We start from the raw sequence: 26467 nt of genomic DNA on the forward strand, positions 1-26467 counted from the left end.
AGCCTTCAACTTCCCAGAATTCTCCTTGTCTGTTTATCCCATCTATACTTCCTGCCTGGCTACTGGCCAATCAGCATTTTATTTATCAGCCAATCAGAGCAATACACACTCACACATACCTGACTTTTTTATAAAGAAGTTGGAAACACACACTGGAGAAAAGCATCTTCAACAACTGATACTGGTCACACCTGATGGCTGCATGTAGAGCATCGAAATGGATCCATTCTTATTACCCTGCACAAAGTTTAACTCTGTGTGGATCAAAGACCTCAACATAAAACTAGATAAGCTGAAACTGATGGAAGAGAAAGGGAGGAATAGCCTTGAATTCATTGACACACACATAAAAAGACTTTCTGAACAGGACATTGATAGCACAGGCACTAAGATCAACAGTTAATAAATGGGCCTTCATGGAACTGAAAAGTTCCTGTATGGCAAAGGACAACTAGCGTAGACTGCATGGTGACTATTACTGCTTGACAAAGTTCCAGCATTTCGACTTTGTAGATCACAATTTTCCAGCATTCTTTTACTTTTATTTTTAATGATTCTCACTATGTGTTATGGGAATTCCCTCATGCCTTTTCCTTTGGGGAATTTTGTGCCAGCTTTGAAGGATGAAAATTTATAAAATGGCAGCCTCTTAAAACAAAATAATCCTTTGGAAAAAGTCTCCACCACCTTGGAACCATATAGTGTGATAACTCTGCCTACTCCCATACAAGTTAACACCAGCTGCTAAAAAATTTAGATAAGTAACATATGCTTGATAAATAAGGCATATTTGATAGTCATGGTCTATAAATTCCTAAGGACTACTCAGAATCACAGTAGTAATTGTCTAGCCTCATCTTTGCTTACTTTAACCTTTAGCTTTTTGGATAAAATAAGCCATACAAAAAACTGCAATATTATATAATGGATTGTCTGGTCCCCTGAGAAAGTCCTTTCCCAAGGTCTGGCATTTAGACAAAAGTTCCCAGTTCCACAGGAGCTTGAAAGTTCCTACTTGCTAAAAAGGGAGACATTCTTATCTCTGCCAAGAGGAACCTGTGGCCCTTCCATTAGCATATAACTGGAGCCTATTAACTTATCAAGGTCCATGCTAGCTTCCTCAGCTCCTGATCACAAGCCACACCACAAGCCACATGACCCCTTCTAGCTAATCCTTTTTGCAATTATAGAACATAAAAGTATGGGTCTGTGATCATTTCCAACATCCTCCAGGCACTCCTGAGGTCCCATGCACACACATGCACCATCAGCATTCAGGTAAAATGTTTAGTCACCCCAGGACCTTATGTCCTACATAATCTATATGCATGTTTTGAGCTATCTTTAAAAGCAGACCTGCCTGTCCCATGCCCTCTCTTCTGCCATGTTTCTTCCAGACAGGCCTATGCACACCCTTTTACCCTTTTCCCATTCTCTACCAATAAAACTCTTAAAGTGGATTTTATTGTATATTTGTGGTCCATTCTTGCTCTGGCAAATACAACAGGGCCTAGGGCAGCTTAACCACACATCTGCCATGACAAGCTTAATAAAAGCCAGTTAAAAAGTAGGCCTGAGTTTCCCAGTTACTGTCAGGCAATGCCCGGATTCAGGAAAAACCATAAGCTGATAACACTCAGGGATAGGCCAGCGTCTAAGAGGAAATACCTTACATTCCAAACATTCCAACCATTAGATAAGATTATATAAGTTCGACAGTTGTCTCTGAGCCTAGTACACACCTATCCCTTTTTGACAAGCTATCACTAGACAAATGTCAGCCAATCCGCGTCCTGAACCCTGGAAATCCCCTCACCCCAACCTCTGCTATGGTAAAAACCCTACCATGACTGGGCTGGGGTCTCTCCACTTTTGCTGCTCCATCTGATAGATGGAGCGTCCAAGCTTGAGCTTGAAATAAAGGCTCTTGCTTTTGCATATGGGATTCAGTCTCCATGGTGGTCTTTGGAATTCCCCCAAAACCTGGGCATAACAAAAGATGTATTGTTTTTTCAATAAAGTGGCAGCCATCCAGATTCCCCCTCAGGTCATGCTAGTCTCCTGCTTCCCTTCATCGACTCTACACCTCCTCTTTGGAACCTGAGCCCTGCTGGAGCTGGGCTCTAGCAGACAACATCATCTATACAAAGCTGCAGGCTACAGAATGGGAAATTTTATTTTCAACTACACATCTAATAGAGGACTGATGTCTAAAATATATAAAGAACTAGAAAATCTGGACATCAAGAAAACAAATAACCCTATTTAAAAATGGGTTACAAACCTAAATAAAGAATTCTCAATCCCTGGTCACCAGCCTTTCCAGGGAAGACCTGCCCAACTTGGCCACAGGTTCTGGACATGCAAAACTGTACAATGGAAAAAAGAAAGCGTCTTCAACAAATGGTGCTGGCATAACTGGCTGTCAATGTGTAGAAGGCTGCAAATAGATCCATATCTGTCACCATGCACAAAACTTAAGTCCAAGTGGATCAAAGACCTCAACATAAATCCAGTTACTCTGAACCTGATAGAAGAGAAAGTAGGAAGTAGTCTTGAACACATTGGCATAGGAGATTACTTCCTAAATATAACACCAGTAGCACAGACACTGAGAGAAACAATCAATCAATGGGACCTCTTAAAACTGAGAAGCTTTTGTAGAGCAAAGGACATGGTCAACAAGACAAAGCAACCACCTAAAGAATGGGTAAAGGTCTTCACTAACTCCACATCTGACAGAGGGCTGATATCCAGAATATATAAAGAACTCAAGAAATTAGACATCAAAATACCCAAGAGTCCAATTAAGAAATGTGCTATAAAATTAAACAGAGAATTCTCCACAGAGGAAGCTCAAATGGCTGAAAGACATTTAAGGAATTGCTCAACATCCCTAATCCTCAGGGATATGCAAATCAAAATGACTCTGAGACCCATCAGAATGGCTAAGATCAAAAACACAGAAGACAGCTTATGCTGGAGAGGATGTGGAGCAAGGGGAACTCTCCTCTACTGCTGGTGGGAATGCAAGCTTGTATAGTCACTTTGGAAATCAATATTGCACTTTCTTAGAAAATTGGGAATCCATCTCCCCAATACCCAGCTATAGCACTCTTGGGCATATACCCAAGGAATGCTCAATCATACCACAAGGGCACTTGCTCAGTTATGTTCATATCAGCATTTTTTAAAAGCCAGAACCTGGAAACAACCTAGATGCCCTTCAACTGAAGAATGGATAAAGAAAATATGGTACATATACAGCAGAGAAAAACAATGACATCATGAGGTTTGCAGGCAAATGGATGGATCTAGAAAAAATCATCCTGAGTGAGGTAACCCAGACTCAGAAGGACAAACATAGAATGTACTCACTCATAGGAGGATACTAGATGTAAATCAAAGATGACTAGACAGCTACACAACTCTAGGGAGGCTACCTAGAAAACGGGACCCTAAGAAAGACACAGGGATCACCCAATGACAGAGAAATGGATGAGATCTACATGAACAACCTAGAAGTGAGTAGGGGTAATGAAGGGCAAGTTTTGAGGGAAAGAGAGCTTAGGGCAGCAGGAGATCCCAGCTGGATCAAGAACAGTGAGGGAGAACAAGGAATAACAGACCATGATAAATGAAGACCACATGAGAACAGGAAGGAGCAAAGTGCTAGAGAGTTCCCCAGAAATCCACAAAGACACCGCCACTGTAGACTACTGGCAATGGTCGAGAGAAAGCCCAAACTGACCTAGTCTGGAGATCAGATGGCCGAACACCCTAACTGTTGTGCTAGAACTCTCATCCAATGGCTGAGGGAAGTGGACGCAAAGATCCACGGCCAGGACCCAGGTGGAGCTCCAGGAGTCCAGTTGTCGAGAAAGAGGAGGGATTGTATTATTGAGAATTGTTGACACCAAGATTGGAAAAAGCACAGGGACAAATAACCAAACTAATGGAAACCCATGAACTTTGAACCAATAGCTGAGGAGCCCCCAACTGCATTGGGCCCTCTGGATAAGTAAGACAGTTGATTAGCTTGAACTGTTTGGGAGGCACCTAGGCAGTGGGGCTGGGACCTGTCCTTAGTGCATAAGTTGGCTGTTTGGGACCTGGGACTTATGCAGGGACACTTTGCTCAGCCTGTGAGGAGGGGACTGGACCTACCTGTACTGAATCTACCAGGTTGAGCTGAATCCCCAAGGGAGTCTTTGTCCTGGGGGAAATGAGAATGGAAGGTGGTATGGGAGGAGGACAGGGGAATCCATGGCTGATATGTAAAATTAAATTAAATTATAAAATAAAATAAAATAAGATGAAATAAAAAAAGAATTCTCAAAAGGAAGTAGCTGGAAAAAAACTTAAAGAAATGGTCAGCATTGTTAGTCTTCAGGTAAATGCAAATCAAAACTCCTTTTGAGATTTCTTAAACCTGTTAGAATGGCTCACATCAGTAAAGAGATGTTAGCTTGTGCTGGCAAGTTTGTGGTGTAAGTACAACACTCCTCCATTGCTTATGAGAGTGTAAACTTGTACAGCCACTACAGGCATCAGTGTGGCAAGAAGCTGGTAATGATCTACCTCAACATCCATCTCTATCACTCTTGTCCACATACCAAAAGGACATTTCATCCTATCATATGAACACTTGCTCAACCATGTTTATTGTTACTCTTCTCATAATAGACAAAAATTGAAAAGAGCCTAGATATACATAAACAGATAAATGGATAAAGAAATTACAGTATATTTACATAATGGAATATTACTCAACTGTTAAAAAATATAAAATCATGAAATTTGCAGGTAAATGAATTGAGATAGAAAAAAATGATTCTGGGTGAGATAACACAGATTCAGAAAGACAAATATGGTGTATATTGGCCCATATGTGGATGTTAGCTCTTATGTCTTCAATAAGCAAGCTACAATCCATATAATCACAGAAATTAGATATCAAGTAAGGGACTAGGGGGAGAGATGGTTTTATCTAGGAAGGAGAAACACAATAGATTGTTATAGACGGTAAGAGGATTGGAATGGGACTATCAAATAGGGAGAGGCAGGGTAGGGGAGGATGAGGGATAGAATATTGGGAGAGATAAAATAAGGGCCATTTGATGGGTTGTATGGAAACAGCAGAAACTTCCTGAAATGTATTTATGTATGAAGGTGATCAAAATGAAATTGCCAAATGGTTTAGTAGGCATTGCCCAAACATCTCTCATCATAAAATGATGTTTCTAGTACTGAAAATGGGTTATACCTAATTGAATTTTTGGCTAAAAGGTCCCCATGAGAATTCTAAACAACCCAGGCAGGCTATTGCCAAGGCTATTGGTTACTGTCCACAAACTGATGGTAAAGGCCTTAATAGGTTTTCTGCACCCTCCCTCCAAATGCTGATACAGTAAGCCAGATCAAGCAGAACTGGAAAGGGTAACAACAGGTGTACTGAGAAAAGCAACTCCCAGGCAGGTTCTCTGGTCCCAGAGAAGTCATGAGCCTGAGCCAAGGCAGGAACATTCTACAGACTGTGGGTGAGGGTGATGATATATCTTCTGCAAGCTGGGTTTGTGCCCAAGTGCTCAGGTGGGGACTTGAGTAGCTGGCAGCGTCAGGGGAGGAAGTTGTAATAGTTGCCAAGAATGCAGAACTGGGCTTTTTGGAGCCTTTCCTTTGTTCAGAGACTCTCTGTGTGGGTGGGTGGGGTTTGGAGAGGGGGGGCTTTCAGGACCATGTAGAGCCAAGCTGGAGGCTCTGAAGGAAACAGGCCTATTGCAGAAGACAATCGTGGAAGATAACACCTGTAAAACTCATTGAACATGGGGAAGTCAAGCTAGCACCCACCTAGAGCCTTCACCCCTTCCGAATATTGTTTATGGCACTAGAAGGTACTACACATGCTACCATAGGGAAAAGGGAAATGCCAAACCAAACACTACTGTTCCGCTAAAGAAACATAGCTGTAGTTGGAGTTTTCCTGCCTGGCCCAGTCAGGACAAATCTCTCTTACCCGCCAGTCCCACAGCCGCTCAGACCCAACCAAGAAAGCACACAGAAACTTACATTGTTTAGAAACTGTATGGCTGTGGCAGGCTTCTTGTTATCTACTTCTTCTATCTTAAATTAACCCATTTCTGTTAGTCTATACTTTGCCACATGGCTTGCGGATCACCAGTGTCTTTACATGTTGCTTCTCATGGCGGCGGCTGGCAGTATCTCTCTCCAGCCTTCTACTTCCCAGAATTCTCTTCTCTCTTGTCCCACCTATACTTCCTGCCTGGCCACTGGCCAATCAGAACTTTATTTACACAGAGCGATATCCACAGCACATAGCTATAAAATGACTTGTAATGGCATTCTGCTATACTCCTAGATCAATGTCTTGCTCAACCGTCATCAGAGAAGCTTCCTCCTGCAGTGGCTGGGAACAAATACAAAGACCACAGCCAGACAATGTGCAGAGTGAGAGAGCCTGGAACACTCAGTCCTAAGTAAGATTTATCCATCAGTCTTTTACCTCAGGGCTTTGGGAACCCTGTGGGATACCTTACCTCAGGGTTCAGGATGCAAAAAGATTCTAAGAGCAAGAGGCTGTGGAGGACACCAAATAAACAAAGCTTTCCAGTCACAGGACTGACACACATAGGAACTCACACAGCAGGACTGGTGCATATATGAACTCACAGAAACTGAGGCAGCATGCACAAGGCCTGCACAGGTTTGCACTAGATGGAATCCCAGCTCTGAGAGGAGAAGTAGATGCAAGCTTCCACCCCTAACCTGGAGGCTATCTCCAATTGATAATTTCTCACAAATGAAAAATTAGTTTTCTCTTGTATTTTTGGTTGTGAGCCTAGCCTTTAATGGCTGAGCTATTTCTCCAGTTCGATCCTCAGCTCAAAAAAAAAGAAAAAAAAGTCTTAAAAAAAAAAAGAAAAATTAGTTTTCTCGACGGGCGGTAGTGGCACACGCCTTTAATCCCAGCACTTGGGAGGCAGAGGCAGGCAGATCTTTGTGAGTTCAAGGCCAGCCTGGTCTACAGAGAGAGATCTAGGAAAGGCACAAAGCTACACAGAGAAACCCTGTCTTGAAAAACAAAAACAAAACAAAAAAAACAAACAAAAAAACAAAAGAAAAGAAAAGAAAAGAAAAATTAGTTTTCGCCAAGGGAGTCTCACTGAAGAAATTGGATAGGCTGCATACCCAGAAGTAGATGTCCAACACAAAATGAACTCAATGCTCAATAGCATCTTTGGAGGTTCTTTGGACCATAATACTTTGTCAGGACTATTTCCTCCTACAGATCCTTTGTATATTCATTATGGCCTCCAGTGTTGAGTTTTTGTGGGCTTCCTTTGTGTGAAGGTATGTCTCTGTATGTATGTGTCTCTTGTGCTTTTTCTTTGGCTCTTTCCTTCTGTTTGTTTGTTTGTTTAGTCTGATTCTTAATTGTTAACTTTTGGTTTGTCTGAATTAGAAATCATGTTTTCTAAAGAGAGACAGGAAGGGTGGGGCTGTGGATGGGAGGGGAGCTGAGGATTCAGAGGAGTTAGGGCATTGGAAACTGTAATCAGAAATGTTATACTAAAAAAATCTGTTTTCAATAAAAGAAAATAGAAAAATCAAACCAAGGAAACAAACAAACAAAAAGCAGTGTGGGCTATACCCACTGACTCATTTCCTCAGCCCAGCAAAAGACTTTTCATTAAGTCTTTAGTCTTAGGTACCACAATCTTTCACATCATAAAAACCATTTGTTAGTAACTCCAGGTTTAGCTGAGGAAGCTCCCACCAGGTCTTGGTCACATGAGTCAACCTATGGGATATTTGTCAGAAGTGCTTGACTCTTAATGAGCATCAGCATTGGTTTCTCTCTCTCTGCCTCACAACTATAGACACATGGTGACCAGTCTTCACTCTCCTATTGCTGTCTTTCCCACCACAACAGACTGTTCCCTAAAACTGTAAGGCCAGGCAAGCCCTTCTTCTATACTTCTCTTCTGTTTCTGATAAAACACTCCAACCAAAAGCAAATTAGAAGAGGGAGGGTTTATGGAGCATACATGTCCATGTCCCAGTCTGTCACTGGAGGAGTCCAGAGCAGGAACTTGAAGCTGAAACTATACAGGAACTCTGATTGCTGGCTTGCTCAGTTATCATGCTTTCTTATACACTCAGGACTACTTGTCTAAGGAATAGTGCTGCTCACAGTGTGTTGAACCCTCTTACACAAATTATCAATCAAGACAATCTCCCACAGACTTACTCATAGGTCAATCTTATCTGGGAAATCCCTCTACTGAGACTTCCTCTTCAGGTGATTTAGGCTGTGTCAACTTGACAGTTGAGGTTAACCAGGACATCATCCTAAAAGCAAAATAAAACTCTGTTTGACTTAGTAGCCCAATGGTGGTCAAGATGTATTAGAATAACAGTACCACATGTTCTCACAGCACATTCTCTTGTTACTTCAGGCATTCCTTTGGTTTTTCATTTTTTGTTCCAAATAATGTCACCATTAGAATCTGAAGGATCCATGACATACAGGTGTTGATTTCACAAACTTACTACTTGACACTTCATAAGTGTCTTTACATCAGTGTCTCAGGAGAGATGGTAAGGGTGTGGCATTAAGATTGACATGCATGAACTAGGCATGGTGGTGCATCACTTTAATCTCAGCACTTGGGCAGCAAAGAGAGGCAGTTCTCTGTGAGTTTGAAGCCAGCCTATTCTACAAAATGAGTTCCAGACCAGCCAAAGCTACACAATAAGACCCTGGTTAAAACAAACAAACAAAAGATCAGAATGTGAAAAAAACTATGGACAGTGAGAAAGGCTGAAAACCTTTGTATTCCAAGATTAACAAGGGACAACATGATCAGGAAAAAAAAAGTATGTGCTATGCAAATAATCCCAAAGCCCATGATCCTGGGATGTAAAAACCCAGAATCTTCAAATAGCACTCCCACTCAGGCTCTGACCACTATCCAGCTGTGGCTTTGGAGGGACATTTGTTCCTTAGTACACTGTCAGTTCTTCTGTTACTATCCACATATCTCTGCCCAGATATCTATTCAGGGAAACCAGAGCATGGAAATCCTAGCAAGTATTCTCCAACCCTAATCCCATCTATCACCCTAGTGTCTATTCTCTACTTTGTTGCAGTACTTCTCACCCCCAAATTATAATTTACCAAGCCATGAGGATGAGTCTGTGGAACCCATTAGTCATTGCCTAGATGTTAGTTAGAGAGGGAGAGAGAGAGAGAGACAGAGAGCGAGCATTGACACAGGTTCTCATTGTGTATCCTTGGCTGACCTGGAACTCAATCTGTAGACCAGGGATAGTATCAAATGTACAGACATCCACCTCCCTCTGCTCAAGACTTAAAAAATACTGTAAAGCCTGTTTAAAATATAAGCCCTGGCAATGGTCCCATCAACCAGTGCTCACTCTCAATTAATGAGACTGCTTTACTCAAATGAATCCCACCCACCCATCTTCTATACTATACTCACTGTGTCTCATCTATATTATATTTATGGAGGTCACAAAGACCAGAGAGGTGAAGAAAGACCAGGATGAGGTACCTGGTCTGTAATGAAGTTTTACAAAAAACCCTTTGTTTCTGAATAACACCAATTCATTTTTTTTAATCATTTAAAACCTTTTCATAAAGGTAGTGATAGTTTTCCTAGGAAGACATGAATAAACACCAGACTAAACAGAGAAGATTCAAATAATGATTTCACACAGCCAAGCTTATTAAGCCAGTGAGTTTATTGGACTTATTTACAAAAGCATTGATAAGGGGTTACTTACAGTGGCAATGTGACCCAAAACATCTCCATCAAAAAGTTTTACCCCCATCATAGTAGATGTCCTCATGGGGGCTTCATCATGGGTATCCCTTCTTTAGTTAATCTTTCATTTTCCGTATCCCTTAGACATATCACAGAGTTGGGAGTCAGGATGGTATGGCATGTGAAATCTCAGGTAATGATTTGGTGACCCTCCCTTCCCTACTACTAGGCTATCAACCATCCCTTTGCCACTACAATAGCAATGGCTATATTATGCTGCTTATTTCATAGCCAAGTGTAGGATCAAAATGATCTCTGCTCCATGATGGCATATGATGGTCCTGTAATGACTAGAGGAAAAAGCAACATTGCACCTATATCTGAGTTGCCACACTCGATGCTAAATTGAGGCCTTTATAAATTGCTTGTTTGAGGAGAGATGGGGAAGATAAATTTAATTGGTAATCAACTATCATTATTAGGGGAACAATTTTAATGTACTAATGCTGGAAATTGTGACATTAAATATGAGGGGCATCCTTCAGTAGGAGAAAGCTTTTGTAATGTGTGAGGCCCTGGATTGTTACTGGGATCTCACTGCAGTTGCCCCCCCCCCCGACCCCAAGCTCCCCAGTGCCTGTGCCTTCTACAGAAATAATTCAATGAAACTTTTGGAAGATGTTGCTTAAGGTAAGCTGTATTCATTGAAGCGAAGCACTCTTCCAGGTGAGAATGGTGAGTGGCCAAAGGGCCTATTGCATCAACCTTCATTTTTCAGATAAACTTTATATATTTTAAAATTTGTTGCCCCTTCCTCCCATGAAAGAGTGCATGTTTGTTGAGATCAGTCTGTGCCCTGATCCAAGTTACTCCATATTGGATAAATTGGTAGCTTTTATGGATGTGCCTTGCTCTAAGAGATCCCATTTTTCAAGCACCTTTGACTTTATTTTGAAGATGGGAGGTAACTGTGCACCTGGGTGGATACATGAGTGCACCATCTGTCTGGCACTATCCATGCAATGCAGACTTATAAGTGACTTATTCTGTATAAATTTACCAGAAGGAAGTGAAGCTATAGGGACATGTATATTAAAATCCTATCAGGAAAATCAAGCCCCAGAATTTCTTGGACATGACATACCAAGGAATGTGTGTAACTTCCTCACCTGGACCTCATAAGGAGGTGGAAAATTACAATAGCCTCCACCAAACTGACATCTGACCATCTGTTGTATGCATCAAGGATCAATAGTCAGAGAACCCCCAACTGTCCTCAGGACTTATGATTAACTTGGTTTCCATTCTTGGTACAGCCTACTCAACACTCCAGCCACCTGTTCACTCATCTGGACCTGCCATCCATCCATCTATCCATCCATTCACTCATCCATCCATCATCCATCCATCCACAAGATGGCTGGCCTCGAACTCACAAAGATCGGCCTGCCTCTGCCTCCCAAGTACTGGGATTAAAGGCGTGTGCCACCCTGCCCGGCGAAGCTTCTCAATTTTATGAAGTTCCATTTATTAATTATTAATCTTAGTACCTGTGTGTGTCTCCTATCTCCTGTGAATAGTCTTCAAGCTATTCTCTATTTCCTCTTCAGTCAGGTTCAGTTTGTCTGGTTTAATATGACAAATACTTTACCAACTGAGCCATCTCCCCAACCCTGTACTATTTCTTAAAGTCTTCAAAAAAGATGAATTTTCAGAGTGGGAGGGTATTTGGGTAACTGGAAAGCCCACTTGGATTAACTTTCAGAGGAGAGGATAATAGTATGTCTTTGTTCCTGACAAGAAAGTCTGTAGTGGCATAGGTACAAGATGATCTTTTGAACACTTTTGAATAGGATGTCTCTACTCCAGGCAAGAGATATGAGTCAGGTATCATTCTTCTTACCAGCTGTCAAAGTTCTAATCTCATTTCCTATTGTTTCAGGCTTCTAATTATGAGCTACAAGCCCCATCCTCCATGCCCTCTATGCTGCTTAATAACTGACTAGCTATCTAGCAATCCCCACTCAAGGTTTGAGTCCAAAAAATCCCATAGGAGATGGAAACTGGGTCCATCTAGCTACTTTTGACTAATTGAATCATGGAAAATTTTATGTCTTCACTCAAGCTTGTGGGGGACAATTGAAGAGACCCAGATTTATGGGAAAAAGAATGCCCTATGACCAGCTGAGGGTTGATTGATTATAAAAGCAAGTCAATTATATTAAGAGGGCATTCAAGTATATACTATCTAAAGACTAATAGCATTGCTACTAAGATTATAATAGATAAACTCATTATTACAAGATGTTGACAAAGATTTAAAAGTCCAACACAAAGCAGTTTACTGATTATGGGATAAAGTTCTATTTGGACTTTAAGCCAGAGAAAATATTATTTATGGTTAGGAAAAGTACAAGAATATCCCATTATTACAATTGAGTGGTTGTGATTGCCCTTTTGGCCTGTTGGTGCCCATGCTTGTGGGTTAGTGAGGGGGCTTGAAATGAATGAATTATCTCCAGGAGAGATGGTCATTCCAGTTATTGGATTATTTCTGGAATGAAGAGAAGTTAAAACACCATTTTTTGTCAATAAATGTAGAGAACAGTTGGACATTACTAGAAAAAAGCAGGTCAAGATTAACTATCTTAGATAGGTTACTATTAATGTGATGAAGCACCATGACCAAAGCCATTTGAGGAAGAAAGGATTTATTTGGTTTACAATTCCACACCACAGTTTTATCATCAGGATGAGTCAAGACAGGGACTCTAGCAGAGTAGGAACATGAAGGCAGAAGCTGATGCAGAGGACATGGAAGGGTGCTGCTTAGTTGTTTGCTCCTCATGGCTTGCTCAGCCTGCTTTCTTATAGAACTCAAAACCACCAGCCAGAGATGGCCCCACCCACAATGGGCTGGGCCTCCGCCATCAATCACTAATTTAAAAAATGCCCTACAGGTTTGCCTATAGCACAATTTCATAGTAGCATTTTCATAATTGAGGTTTCCTGTTCTCAGATAACTCTAGCTTGTGTTAAGTTGACATAAAATTAGCCAGAACAGTAACTCTTCCATACATAGCATAAGGCACAATGGACATTTCGTCATGAGGCTCTCACTGATGCACATTACATAAGAGGCAGAGGCCAACTCTCCAGCATAGAAGGTAAGAGCAGAGTTGTAGGCTCCACCATCAAGTAGAAAATCATGGTCCTACCTGTGACTTCAAGATTTACTTGAGATTTTGTTACACTTGTGAGGAGTCAACTGGAGCCAAGAGCTTCCTCATTCCAAGGACAATACCTAGGGCTCTAATTCAGGGAGGTTTTGATCCCTGGGACAGTAACCTCTCCAGTGTTCTGTCTCATCTCATTGACAAGCAAGAAGTCTTGGAATGATGCTCAATATTAAGATAAGAGTTTTCTAATAATTTGCCTTCCAACAGATGTAGCACTGATCTGGAAGCTTGGTTTTCCTTGGAGTGAAGCCAGTGGGAAGTTTTGGTCTCTCTGCTTTGGTTTCTGCTGCTGTGATAAACAGCATGACTAAGAGAAACTTGGAGAGGAAAGGGTTTCATTCATTTACAAGTTACAGAGCATGGTTGATACAAGTTAGGGCAGGACTTCAGGGCAGGAATCCTGAGAGAGGAACTAAAGCCAAGGTGGTGGAGGAGCACTGCTTACTGACTTGCTTCCTCGGTCTTGCTCAGCTAAGTTTATATAGTCCAAGCCCACCTGCCTGAAAATGGCAATGCCCATAGTGGAGTGTACTCTTCTCACCAATTAACAATTAAGAAAATCGCACAGCCATGCCCACAGGCCAATTTGATAGAGGCAATTCTTCAGGTGAGGTGTCCTCTTCCCAGAGGACTCTAGTATATGTCAAGATGACAGAAACTAATCAGCACTCCCTGTGAAGTCTCAAGCTGTTCTCTGTGCCTTTTCCTCTCTTTTTGGTAGATGTAGCCTCATTTTGTTCTTTCTCTTCCTCCTTAGATCAAAGTTACAGGAAAGAGAATTTATTATATTTAGTAGGCCATCAGTGTGGATCTCGAATGTCAATGAAAATTTTGTAATTTCCTTCCAATGTCAGGAGCAGATTGAATAAAGATTCTGTTCTAGTTTGCTTTTTGTGCCTGTAATAAACACCATGACCAAAAGCAACCTGGATAGGAAAAGGTTTATTTCATCTTAAAGTTCTTTGAGGAAGTCAGGTAGGAAGCTAAGGCAGGAACTTGAGTAATGCTACTTACTGGCTCACTGTCTGGTCAGGATCAACTTTGGTTGGTTTTTTGTTTGTTTGTTTGTTTGTTTGTTTTTTGTTAAACATATCCCAGACTCATCTGCCTATAGGAGTAGTACCACCCACAGTAGGCAGAGACCACTCATATAAATCATCACTCAAGATAGCCAGTCTCTTACAAATACAGCCACAGGCCAATCTGATCTGAAAATTTATTAGATGAGGATCCTTATTCTCAGATAAATCAGGATTGTATCACAAGTTAACAAAAAACTAACCAGAGAAGACTGTCCTAGAGATGGATTTTCCTTAAAGTAGAAGAGGTCCGTAGAGTGTGCTTTTATAATGTATTATAATGCTGCTCTGAAGAGGTGGTAGGATTTTCTCCAGGCCTCAATCATTAATTGTATACTATTGGTCTTTAGCACTTAATTTAAATTGCCATTTATTTATATAAGGCGAAGTGAAGCTCTCTGTTTTTAAAGTCTGAGGACCAAATTTGTCCAAATAATTAATTTTTTCCCTATTTCTATGACAAAATACCCTAACAAAAGCATTTGATGCAGAAAAGGTGGAAAGTTTGAAAGGATGGCCTTATCATGGATCCTGGAACTTATGGCTTCTGTTAGAAAAAGACACCAACTGTCCACATTACTATAGCAGTCCAGAGCAGGGACTGAACAGGAAGTGGACTAGGCTATAGTACATCAAGACACTCACCCAATGATGAGTAGTGCCACTAGCTGGGAAACCCTGTATTCACACCCATGAGCCTGTGGGGCCATTTCACACTTAAACCATACCAACCTAAACTGGTGCACAAACAAACTGGAGAAGAACTTCCTCTCCAGAAGAGAGGGAGGCTGAAACACTACTGAGCAGCCAGAGCATCCTCAGAAATCTGTAAATGAGGAGCTCTATGTGCAGGTGAGTTACAGAGGAGACTTGGTCAATGGGGACCAAATTCTCTGGCCAATGTGGGTCAATTATGACAATGTTCTGGGAATCAGGGTATCTTGTCCTGCCTGTTTTATGAGTAAACATCATGTAGTAAATAGATGGTTTACTTGATTCTAAAGTTATATCAGTCAGTGTGAGCCAAGTTCCTGGACATCAAAGTCTAGGTTTCAAACTTTACAAAAATATACACATAATAAAGATATGATTGTTTCTTTTAGATAAATAGATTTTTCCCATAAAGTTTGTAATATTTGGAGAGAATCCCAAAATAAAGCAGTTTATCCTGACCACAATGTGACAGAGGCTAACAATCACCGTGACATTCCTAAGTTCTCCTTAGGACCCAGTTAGCACATTGCGTAAATGAGTGCATTAGACACAGAAGAATTTAACAGCTGAAGCCTGGTGTTACCCTTTTAATCTGATATAAGAAACACATTGATCTCATCAGATTTCAATGGACACACCCAGAAAACATTATTTGAAAACAGCAACCTTTCTTTTCTTAATGGCACGTGAAGTATGTTAGCACTGATGTTGTAGTTCACAGACACATAAGTGAACAAGGGTAAACTGGCATAGTCCCCTAAAACAGGAGAGCGAGGGATCCATACTCAGGCACAGAGCCCATGGCTAAGGGAAGGCTGTAAGTAGAAAGGAAAAGGGAATTCCCTGATGCCCTGAGGGAGGAGTGTTCATGCCACAATGAAGATGAAGGAAATTCAGTAGCAACCCAGAGGAAAAATCAAAGCATGTCACAAATATCCTGTTCTTGTCTTTTCTCTGTCCCCTATCCTTGTGATCTCCATTAAAGGGATTCAGATGAGACTAAAGAGTATAGTGCAGAAGATGGCTGGAGTATGTTACAAGTTAAGGTGGGCACTCTCAAAGGTAAGAGTGGAAAACAGCCAGAGAGACCACAGTGTGTGGCATACATACTCTTGAGGTGTGTGGTGGATAGTGACCAAAGATCATTATACCAACCTACAGTTTTAGGTAGGCTATTACTATTTCTGTAAGTCCTTGGAATATATAGTCTTCCTAACAGGTGCTTCCTTGTCTGGTATCTATTTGGCCTACTTGTTTTAGCTCTAGTTTAGTAATATTTGATCTTTGTTCTTCATCAGAAATGTGACTCCTATATGGTAATAATAAAACCTTCAGGGGAGTTTAGATATCATATCTCTATGTAAGATAAGAAATGGGAATCAGTTTCATTCTTTTCCTGGTTATACAAGCTGTTGATTATGACAGTAGGGTCCATCTTGATGACCTTCATGATGACTATCCCCTGACTGTCTATGAGAAGGCTCAGTCCTCATAGAAAAGAAAGAAAAAGAAAAACAATTACCTTGAATAGCATTATAATTGAAGATTGCACAGAGATCACAACCACATCTAAAGAATGGATGAGTATCTTGCCTCTGTCCTGTGTTGTATGACATGTATTTTTTCCTACTTAAATTTTACCCCAAATGATACATTCTAAATAATTTATAGATGAGTCATGACATACTTTAAAAAACTGTATTAGATGACTGAGAAAATCTTTAGATATGATAACAATAAAAATATCAATATTCATGTTGGGACTTTAAATACAGTTGGGTTAGTAAAATGTAGAGAGAAAAGTTTTAAATTAGTGTATTGTTTAAGTCATATCTTAAAAGTGGGGCCCTAATTCAATAGATACACTCAAATAATATAAGAAACTGTTTTAGCTACTCTGTTTGCATTTATCTCTTCATATTCCTTTTAGAATATCAAGTCAAATTCAAGTTTAATTGATGACAATATAATTAATTGTTCAAACATGGACACTTTCCAGAGTACAAGAAGAAGCAGAAACATGTGAGTATGGAAACAGATACACACTGTTAGAGACTCACACAGGTCACGGTATGCTGTCATCCAGGGAGTGTTCTGTGTGAAGGTTTTGTCTTGAGATGCAGAGCTGTTTATTAGACATTGTGTTAACAATACAAGTATAAAAGCACAACTCTTAATTTCTATCCACTCAATAGAGGAACAATGTCCTACACATTGACTAACTGATAATGAAGAAACATTTGATGCCAAAAAAAATTTCATGAGGCTTCCTTTGAGATCTCAGCACCCTGAGGTTGAGACAGAGGATCCCTAGTTAGAGTCTAGCTTGGAATACAAAGTAAGACTTGCCAAAACAAAAATAACAGCAAAGTGAAATTGCATGTTCAGTTCAATTAGTAAACATTTGGCTCAATTACTTAAAGTCTCTGAAGTCAATGCTTAAGAAAAATTCTACCATTATATTACCTAATAAATATAGTTTTAGTGAGTTGAGAATACGAAGTATTTGTTTTAGTTTCTGTTCTATTTTTGTGATGAAACACCATGAACAAGGCTACTTACAAAAGAAAGCATTTGACTGGGGACTTGCTTACAATTTTAGAAGGTTGGTCAATGGTCATCATGATGGAGAGTGAGACAGCATGCAAGCAGGCATGGGGCTGGGGCAGTAGCTGAGAGCTCACATTTGATCCATAGCTGCAGATAGAAAGGGGGACTGGTCCTGGTGTGGGCTTTTGAAACCTCAAAACCACCCTGAATGACACACCTCCTCCAACAAGGCCATGCTTCCCAATTCTTCCTAAACAGTACATCAACTGGGAACCAAACATTCAAATACATGAGCCTGAAGGGCCATTCTCATTCAGATCACCATGGTCTTTTATGTGTGTTAGGTGTGTCTTGTTGCTGTGACAGAATCCCTGGCAGAAGCAGCTTGAGGGAGGAGAGCCTTAGCTCAGAGTTTCAGACGCACCAGTCAGTGAGCGTGGGCATTAACAGAGTGGCTCTGTGTGCCACACTGATCCATAAGTAGGGCTGGCTTGCTCACATAGCAGACAGGAAGCAGAAAACTTGGACCAGAGTTGGGGTGGGTTAACCTCAGAAAGGCCTGCATCTGGTGACCTACCTCTGTTATCTAGACTCCACTCCCCTAAAGCCTCATGTGACCACATTTTAGATTCAAACTGTAGTACTAATTATATGTGTGTGTGTGTGTGTGTGTGTGTGTGTGTGTGTGTTTTCAAAATAGGAAAATCACATGGGAAAGTATAAAATTATATATATATATATATATATATATATAATTGTATTTCCAAAATAGGAGAAAAAGTTACCTTGTGGGAAAGTATAAATAATTCAAAAGCTAGGTTTGGAACCAGAAAAATCAGTAGCCCTCTTGAGAGACATTCCCCACCTCTCCTCTAAAGGTATTTGTTGACCAACAGTTTTAGAACTGACCAGAAGTTGAGCTCAAAGGAAGATAACGCTGAAACAATAAATCTATATGTCCTGGACTTGGTAAAACAGGGTATAGGAAGTAAAAAATTTATGTCTGTGTAGATATTCTGCATCTTGTTAGCCATCAGTAACCTCATGCTTATAGTTCAGCCAGTAACGTCAAAGAACTACCTCACCCCAGCCCCCTCATCCAATCCTGAGATATATAACACTCTACACGTAAACCTTTCCTAAATAAACCCCTCGAAGTGAGTGCTCCGGGCTGGGGCTGTCCTCCTCCACCCGCTGTGTTGAGTGTTGGGCATAGACCAAGCTCTGGGGCTTGCTTGGTTATTAAGAAACCCCTGCGTGATTGCATTGGATATTGGGTTTGTTGTGGTGGTCTTGCTTGGGAGTCTTGCAACACGGGCACAACAATTTCAGGGTACACACCAGCATTAAGGAAGCTGACTCAGGGAGATTTCGAACTCAAGGCCAGCCTAGGACCACAGTGAGACCCTGGTTCAGAAAAATACAAAGTCTGGGTAAAACCACTTAGAAAATATAAAGTCAGAGGTAAATGAAAAAATTGAAATATAATACCCAAAACTTGAATAGCTCAAAAAGAAGTAAACAGGGTGTTGGTTTTAATGTGGCGGTACAATGCTATTCATTAAGTGGCACTGTTACTGTGTGAGAAAAGCCATGAGGTAAGACAAAACCCACTGTCAAAGTTTGATTAGGGAGAAGGAAGGGACAGGAAAGAACATGACCAGGCCTGTGGGAGACATGTGCATGGGGGAGGGAGGGGGCAGAAGAAGGAGGAGTCGTCTGTGATCTGCTTCTTATGTATTCCCCTGAACATGAGCATATGGGCTTACAGAGCTGTGTCTCTCGTCTGCACATAGATTACATGAAAGGAGAATGTGTGTATGTGTGTGTGTGTGTGTGTGTGTGTGTGTGTGTGTGTGTATTTCTTTTTTCTAAGCTTTTCTCTGTCTCACCAGCACACTTTCAGACACAAGCAGCCAGAGTCTCAAGCAAGAAAATTGATGGAAGGCTCCCAAGCAGCAGATGATAATCCATCATCCCAGAATGCCTGGCTACCTCAGAAACTCCCTTCCCTACCCCCCACCCCACTGAAGCAAGAGTCATCCAACACCCATCAGGTCAACTGAAAGCAGTTTTCAGGAGAAATGATGCCCCTCCACACCCACTCATCCACTATCTTTTATAAAAACAAAGAGTTTGGGATGATAGGATTTCCAGCCATGCCCCCATGGTTGTGCATGCTCTGGTGAGACACTTAGTCATTTCCACCTAGTCATTTCTGGGCCATACGCCCTATGTAATCCATGTGCCACATAATCTATGCACATGCATGGAGTAGCCAGGTGGGCCCATGTGGGCAGGCTCGGGGTAGTCCATAAGAGGCAGATCCCACCTCTCTACACATATGTTTTCAACAGGTCTGACCACATACTCTGTTCTGTCCCTCTCTCTTAATAAAACTCTTTCAGTGGGTTTTGTTGTGCCTTGTGAATTTTCCTTGCTGGGTAAAAGCGCCACATAAAACCAACACAGGGATCAGAGGGAAATCATTAGAAAATAGTAGACAGGTTTTCAGGTTAGGTGGCACACACCTGTGATCCCAGCATTTGGGGAAGTTGAGTTAGGCAGATCTTGGGTTCAAAGTCACTTTCAGATACATAATGACTTTGACCAAGATAATTTAAGACTTTGTCTCAAGTCAACAAATAACACAAAATGGAATATAAGTTACAAATATATCAGGTGGAGGGGGTGAAAATGAAGAGCCAGTTATGTCAACTGAAACAAGCAAAACTGAAACATAAGACACTTAAATAGTTAGAAAAAAATCATGTAACAAGCAAGCTTAAGAAGTCTAAATAAGTGCACTAATATCACGAATTTTTCAAGATAGAGATTTTCCCCAGATAATTGAGCTTCAAAATGTGCAAGGCAAATAATGAGAGTTATAAAAGAAACCAAGAAACCTATAATCATAGCTGGGAATTTAACAGCAGACAGAAGATTAATGGGAATGCAGACTTGAACATCAAAGTCATCGTGATCTGACACACATCCGTAGATAACTGCAGCCAACAATGGCCGCATAATGAAGCTCACCTGGGATGTTTGTCATGATGGGCCATTTAATAATCCATAACATGTCTTAATTATAGCCAGAAAGTGGAGGCTGAATGCTGTTCTCTGACTAACACATAATTAAAGTAGAGATAAAATGTACAAACGGATCTCAGTGGCAAAGCACTGCTTGGTGTGTTCCTGTCCTGGCTTCAACCCCTAGCACAACAAAGCACAGATGAACAGATAATTTAGGAATGAGAGGCAACTGCCAGGTTACACAAGTGTAACCTCAGTACTTGGGAAGCTGAGGCAGGAAGATCAAGAGTTCAAGTCAAACTTGACTATATAATAAATTTGATGCTAGTCTAGGCTCTCTCAGACTCTGTTTCTAAAACAGAGAGAGAGACAGAGACAGAGAGAGACAGAGAGCAGAAAGGAGCTCCATAAACAATACACCCTTAGACAAATCTCAAATTAAAAATGAAAATTATACACATATAAATGTATATACATGCAATAATAAAGAAAATAAATCATGTAATTTGTTGATGTTCATATATGGACACATATACATGTAGTTGAAATTATTTATATTATGAGATAAAAATGTTTACATTAATTATTTATGAACTAGTCCCAGGAGAAGCTAGAAAATATTAAATATTAAATATTAACTAAAAAGGAGGAAAATATGTGGAGAAATAAATAATATAGGTGATGGAGAAAGGTAGCAAGGAAGAAACTAGATTCCTTTGGAAATCTACTGATGAATTACAGCTGACCAGGAGGAGAAAACAGAACTCAGTGCTATCTAATCTAAAGACTTGTCAAACCATGCAGGAGTGGGAAGAACAGTGAGGATCTGTTAGCAATGGATTTGTGCAACACATTTATTTAAATCAATTTCCTTGAAAAATAAAACTCACCAAAAGACCCCCACAGACATATGCCGATTAAATACATTGTCTGTTGAGAATATTGTCACTGACAAATGTTCAGACTTGGATGTTTTCATCAGAAACGGAATCAATTATTCAAGGAATGAATAATGCAACAGTCACACAAATGTTCACAAAATTCAGGAATCAAGAACATTTCCCAGGATGTTTTATGAAGCACTAAATCATGATAAAAAATATTAAAAGACATGAAATCTGAAACCAGTAACTTCCTAGGATATAGATGGGAAAATCTATACCAAATTACTGTCAGACAGTATCTAAGTTAATTTGAATCTAATAACATGAATGAGAATGATAATTTGCATTTAGTATCAAAAATCAATCAAATGAATGTACTAAAGACCACATAGAAGAGGCTGTCCTTAGACATACTCAGAGGAAAACTATCTTGAAAGGCACAAATGTTACCACTCTTGACTGAAATGTTCACCAGCTTCCCTCAGGTCAGGGTCAGTGTGCAAATGCTACCTTTACCACTTTTATTAGCCCTTTTTATGTAGAAAGTTTTAGCAATCACTGTAATAAGTAAGGGACATAAAGGACAAGAAGTGAGACATCTCTTCTGTGGATGACTTTGTTGTTTTCATAGGGAATCTCAGAGTGGGTCAGGGAAGGAACTAGAAATAGTGGACAAATTTACCAAAACCCATCTCTGTATGTATAACATAGCATCAAATGATTGACAAGGACAAACATCAGCTAGCCCCAGTTACAACAGTGTCAACAGAAAACACTACAGAATAAATTAACGAAAGACTTGAAAATTTTCAACTCTGAATTCCATTTGTTAAAACATTTAGTAATTTATGGTATCAGTTTTTTCCAAGTTAGTTTATATACATAATACAGTCCAAGTCAAAACCCAAAGAGATTCTTTGTAGAAGTCCACAAGCTCATTTAGAAGTTTTAAAGCTACTCAAATGGCACAGATTTGAATAGTTGTCTGAAGGGCAAAGGAGAGAATCCTAAGCACAGCAGCTTAGAAGGTAAGAGCACTTGCACTAGAAGCCTGGTCACATGACTTGCAAGCAGAAGCCTGGTCATATAACGTGGGGCCTAGAGCCCATGTGAAAACTTAGATGCAGCAGCAGGCACCCAGTTCCTACAAAGAGATGGGAGGCATAGACAGGAATCTCCAGAAAATACTGTGGGTTAGAGAACCCAGAGTATGTAGTACAGCAGCGGGAATAATAAAAGAGAGAGAGAGAGAAACCCTGACTCAGCAAGGTGGGAGGCAAAAGGAAGCTGTATACATACTAGTCTGTGTCCACACACACACACACACACACACACACACACACACACACACACACACAGACACACAGACACACACACAAAGACACACACAAAGGCACACACACATACACACACACAAATACAGACACACACAGAAATACACAGACACACATACACATAAACACACATACAGGCTAAAATTGTTAAAGAACCAGGCAATATTGGAAAGAACAGATACTATTCAGGGCCATGACTAACATTAAGGCTGCTTCTGCTCCACTCAGTGACTCTGTCACTTACAAACTGAAGAATTGACTTGATGTCAACAGGGCATTATTGTGATTTTTGTGGCTCCTAAGCATATTGGTATATGTGCTTCTTTCCCCAAATATTATTTAAAATTATATCTTATGATTACTTGGTATAAAGGCAAATTTATCCCAGGCTTCATATATTATGATATATTACTGCCCTCATTTATATAAGTATTTTAAAATAAAATGTTTTCATCCTCATGTGTGCACTGTTTCCTGGCTTTTAGCATCTTTCCTTTTGTGTGTTGTAGAATAACCAGCTGTGACAGGGAGGTCTCCTTCTTGAGGTCACATTGCTTTTTAATACTTTCTTTACCTCCTCCCAACTGTCTGTCTCAACTCATCTTTTGATGAGTGACAATGTGTACTTTCTATCTCCACCCAGAATCCTAACCTCTTAAAATAATTTTATGATAGAAAATTTTCTGCCTTTGGCAGACAGGCTTTTAATTTTTCTTGTGATAGAAGTCTACCCATTATACATTTACACTCCATACAAGCAGAGCCCAACTTGACCAGAGCGCTTGTGCTGAACTGAGACAGAGTGGTGGACAGAGAGCAATGCTAACAGGCTTCGTGTTCTCTTAGCCCGAGATAGAAGAAAAGCCAGCTCTGGAGAGAATTTAAAAATAAATGTGAGTAGTCACCTGCTATGGATATTGATCTGTGTAAATAAAATGCTGATTGGCCAGTAGCCAGGCAGAAAGTATAGGTGGGACAAGGAGAGAGGAGAATTCTGGGAAGTGGAAGGTGAAGGGAGAGAGATATGGACAGCCGCTGCCATAACAAGATGTAAGGTACTGGTAAGCCACGAGCCACGTGGCAAAGTATAGATTAATAGAAATGGGTTAATTTAAGATAGAAGAAGTAGATAACAAGAAGCCTGCCACAGCCATACAGTTTCTAAACAATGTAAGTTTCTGTCTGTTTACTTGGTTGGGTCTGAGTGTCTATGGGCCTGGCAGGTGAGAGAGATTTGTCCTGACTGTGAGCAAGGTAGGAAAACCCCAACTACAGTCACCTCTTTTCTTACATTAAAGTCACATTAGGGTGATTTAAGAACGTATTAACTTATCTTTTTTCCTAGTTCTAAGAACAAAGAACTCTGAGGCTTTTCTGGAACCCTGGCTGTTTAAAATGTGCTTTGAAAGTTTATGTGCACCAGGGTACCTGGATGTGAAGGAAGCAGTGTATCTTCATCTGTCCATCAAAGGCTTCCCATTTGCAGAGGGGATCAAAAAAAGACAAAAGCAACACGTTAGCAGATGTGGCACTCTGGACCACCAATCTTTCTTTATAACAGGTCCTCTTGGGCTGCGTTTTCACTTTCAGTTTCCTGAAGACAACTAAGTTCAATCATATTAAATAGAATTCCAAAAATAAGCAACTCATAAATTTTAAATGGAACATTGAGTTGTCTATCAGTGGCAGTGAGACTACTTACTTTGGTATGCCTTTGTTTATCATGTCCATTCTATATACAACTCACCCACTTATTGCTTGACAGCTCCCAGCTCTCTGATCACCAGTCAAAGAGCTTGTGTTCAGGTGACCCTAGTGTTGTATCCTAATTGCTGCAACCACATGTGTGCTTCAACCCACCTATCTCCATCTTATGACATAGATACTTTGCATCATCTCAAGAAGGGTAAAAGACCACATTCACATAACTTATAATGAGTTGGTGTTGTTATTTTATTTTCAATTGATAATGTCTTACTATGCTGTGATGGTGTGAAAGAAAATGATCCCTAAAGAGCACGGCACTATTAGGAGGTACAGATTTGTTGAAGTGGGTGTGGCCTTTTTTAGAGGAAGTGTGTCATGGTGAAGGCAAGCTTTGAGGTTTCTTTTGCTCAAGCTTCGCTCAGTGTGACACTCCACATCCCATTGCCTTCTGATCAAGACGCAGCCTGTACCATGTCTGCCTGGACTGAACCTCTGAACTATAAGTGAGCCACCTTAATTAAATGTTTTCCTTTTTAAGAGTTGCCATGGTCATGGTGTTTCTTCATATTAATAGAAGCCCCATGAAGCAGAAATTGGTACCAGGGACTAAGGTATTGCTGTGATAGTCCTGACCATGCTTTTGTCTGGAGAAATATTGACTTTGGCACTTTGGGTTAGGAAAGCAGTGGAATGCTTTGAGTGTTGCTTAGTTACTAGTAGGAGCATGGAAGACAGTGATGCTGAGAGTTATTTGAACTGTGGACGTCTTAATCAAGAGGTTTCAGAAGTTTCAGTGGCCCAGAGTTCATTCTTGTGATACTTTGGTGAAGAAAATGACTGCCTCTTGCCCTTGTCCAAAGAGTCTACCAAGGCTAAAGTGAAGAGTTTTGGATTAATTCTATTGGTAGAGGAAATGTCAAAAGAGCCTACTATAGACTTTGTCAAGTGGTTATTAGTGGTAACTCTGATGAAGAATTAGAATGAAAAGGAGTACACTGAGAAAATAAAATTTAAAAAAAATGTACAAAATAAGAAAAGGGGCACCAGGAAGTGGAATAGAGCTGAAACCTGTGTTCAAGAATATAAACAAATCAAGAAATGGAATAAAGGAGGTGGTGACCTCAGGGCAAAATCCCATCCAGCTAATTCTCAATTTGTGAAAAAGGATAAAAGGGAAGCTAAGAGATGGCACACACCTTTAATCTCAGCAGATCTCAGAGTTTGAGGCCAAACTGGTCTACAGATCAAGTTCAAGGATAGGCGGGCTTAGGCAGTGAAGGTAACAATCAAAAATAGAAAGCTGGTGAAGATGTAATTGAATGAAGGGGGCATGTTCTAGACCTTGCAAGCAGCAGAACTTGGCAGCTTCAGCCATGTGGTTCTGGCTTTAGAATCAAGGATAGAAGAAATGGGTTATGGAAATTGTCTCTGAGTCTAAGGAAAGCTGCTGAGGTCAGACATGTGTCAGGGGTGTACCTGAATGGAGGCCTAAAGAGGCCATTTTGTGAAACTGTAAAGTTGAAGCCTGGATTGCCTTTAAGACCCCAATATGTTAGAGTAGCTAGATCCATGGGATACCTGCCAAGGAGAGCTGCTAACAGGGGTGGAACAAACCAGCCTAAGAGAAAGAAATGTGTTGCTGATATGCAGATGGTCATAAGTGACCCACAGGATGAGAAGCACTAATTTAGATGATAAACACTCTCCACACTTCAAAAGAGGGCTATTCCTCATGGTGTTGTCTAGGTAGGGCCTCTTTTCTAATCATATTCACCCAACTCACCCAAGGATGAAAGTTAGAAAAGAATCGGCCATGCCTTCTTCTGGGTCAGAATTTGATGGATGCAGTGCCCAGGTCCCCTAGAACAGTGGTTCCCAACCTGTGGGTTATAACCCCTTTGGAGGAATCAAACAACCCTTTCATGGGGGTCACATGTTGAGTATTCCTCATATCAGATATTTACATTGTGATTCATAACAGTAGCAAATTTACAGTTATAAAGCACAATGAAAATAACTTTATAGTTGGGGGTCACTACAACATGAGGAACTGTATTAAAGGGTCTCAGCATTAGGAAGTTTGAGAACTACTGCTCTAGAAGTACTTTCTAT

This window comes from Onychomys torridus, chromosome 7 (assembly GCF_903995425.1).
Source record: "Onychomys torridus chromosome 7, mOncTor1.1, whole genome shotgun sequence".
In the NCBI taxonomy this organism is placed as follows: Eukaryota; Metazoa; Chordata; class Mammalia; order Rodentia; family Cricetidae; genus Onychomys; species Onychomys torridus.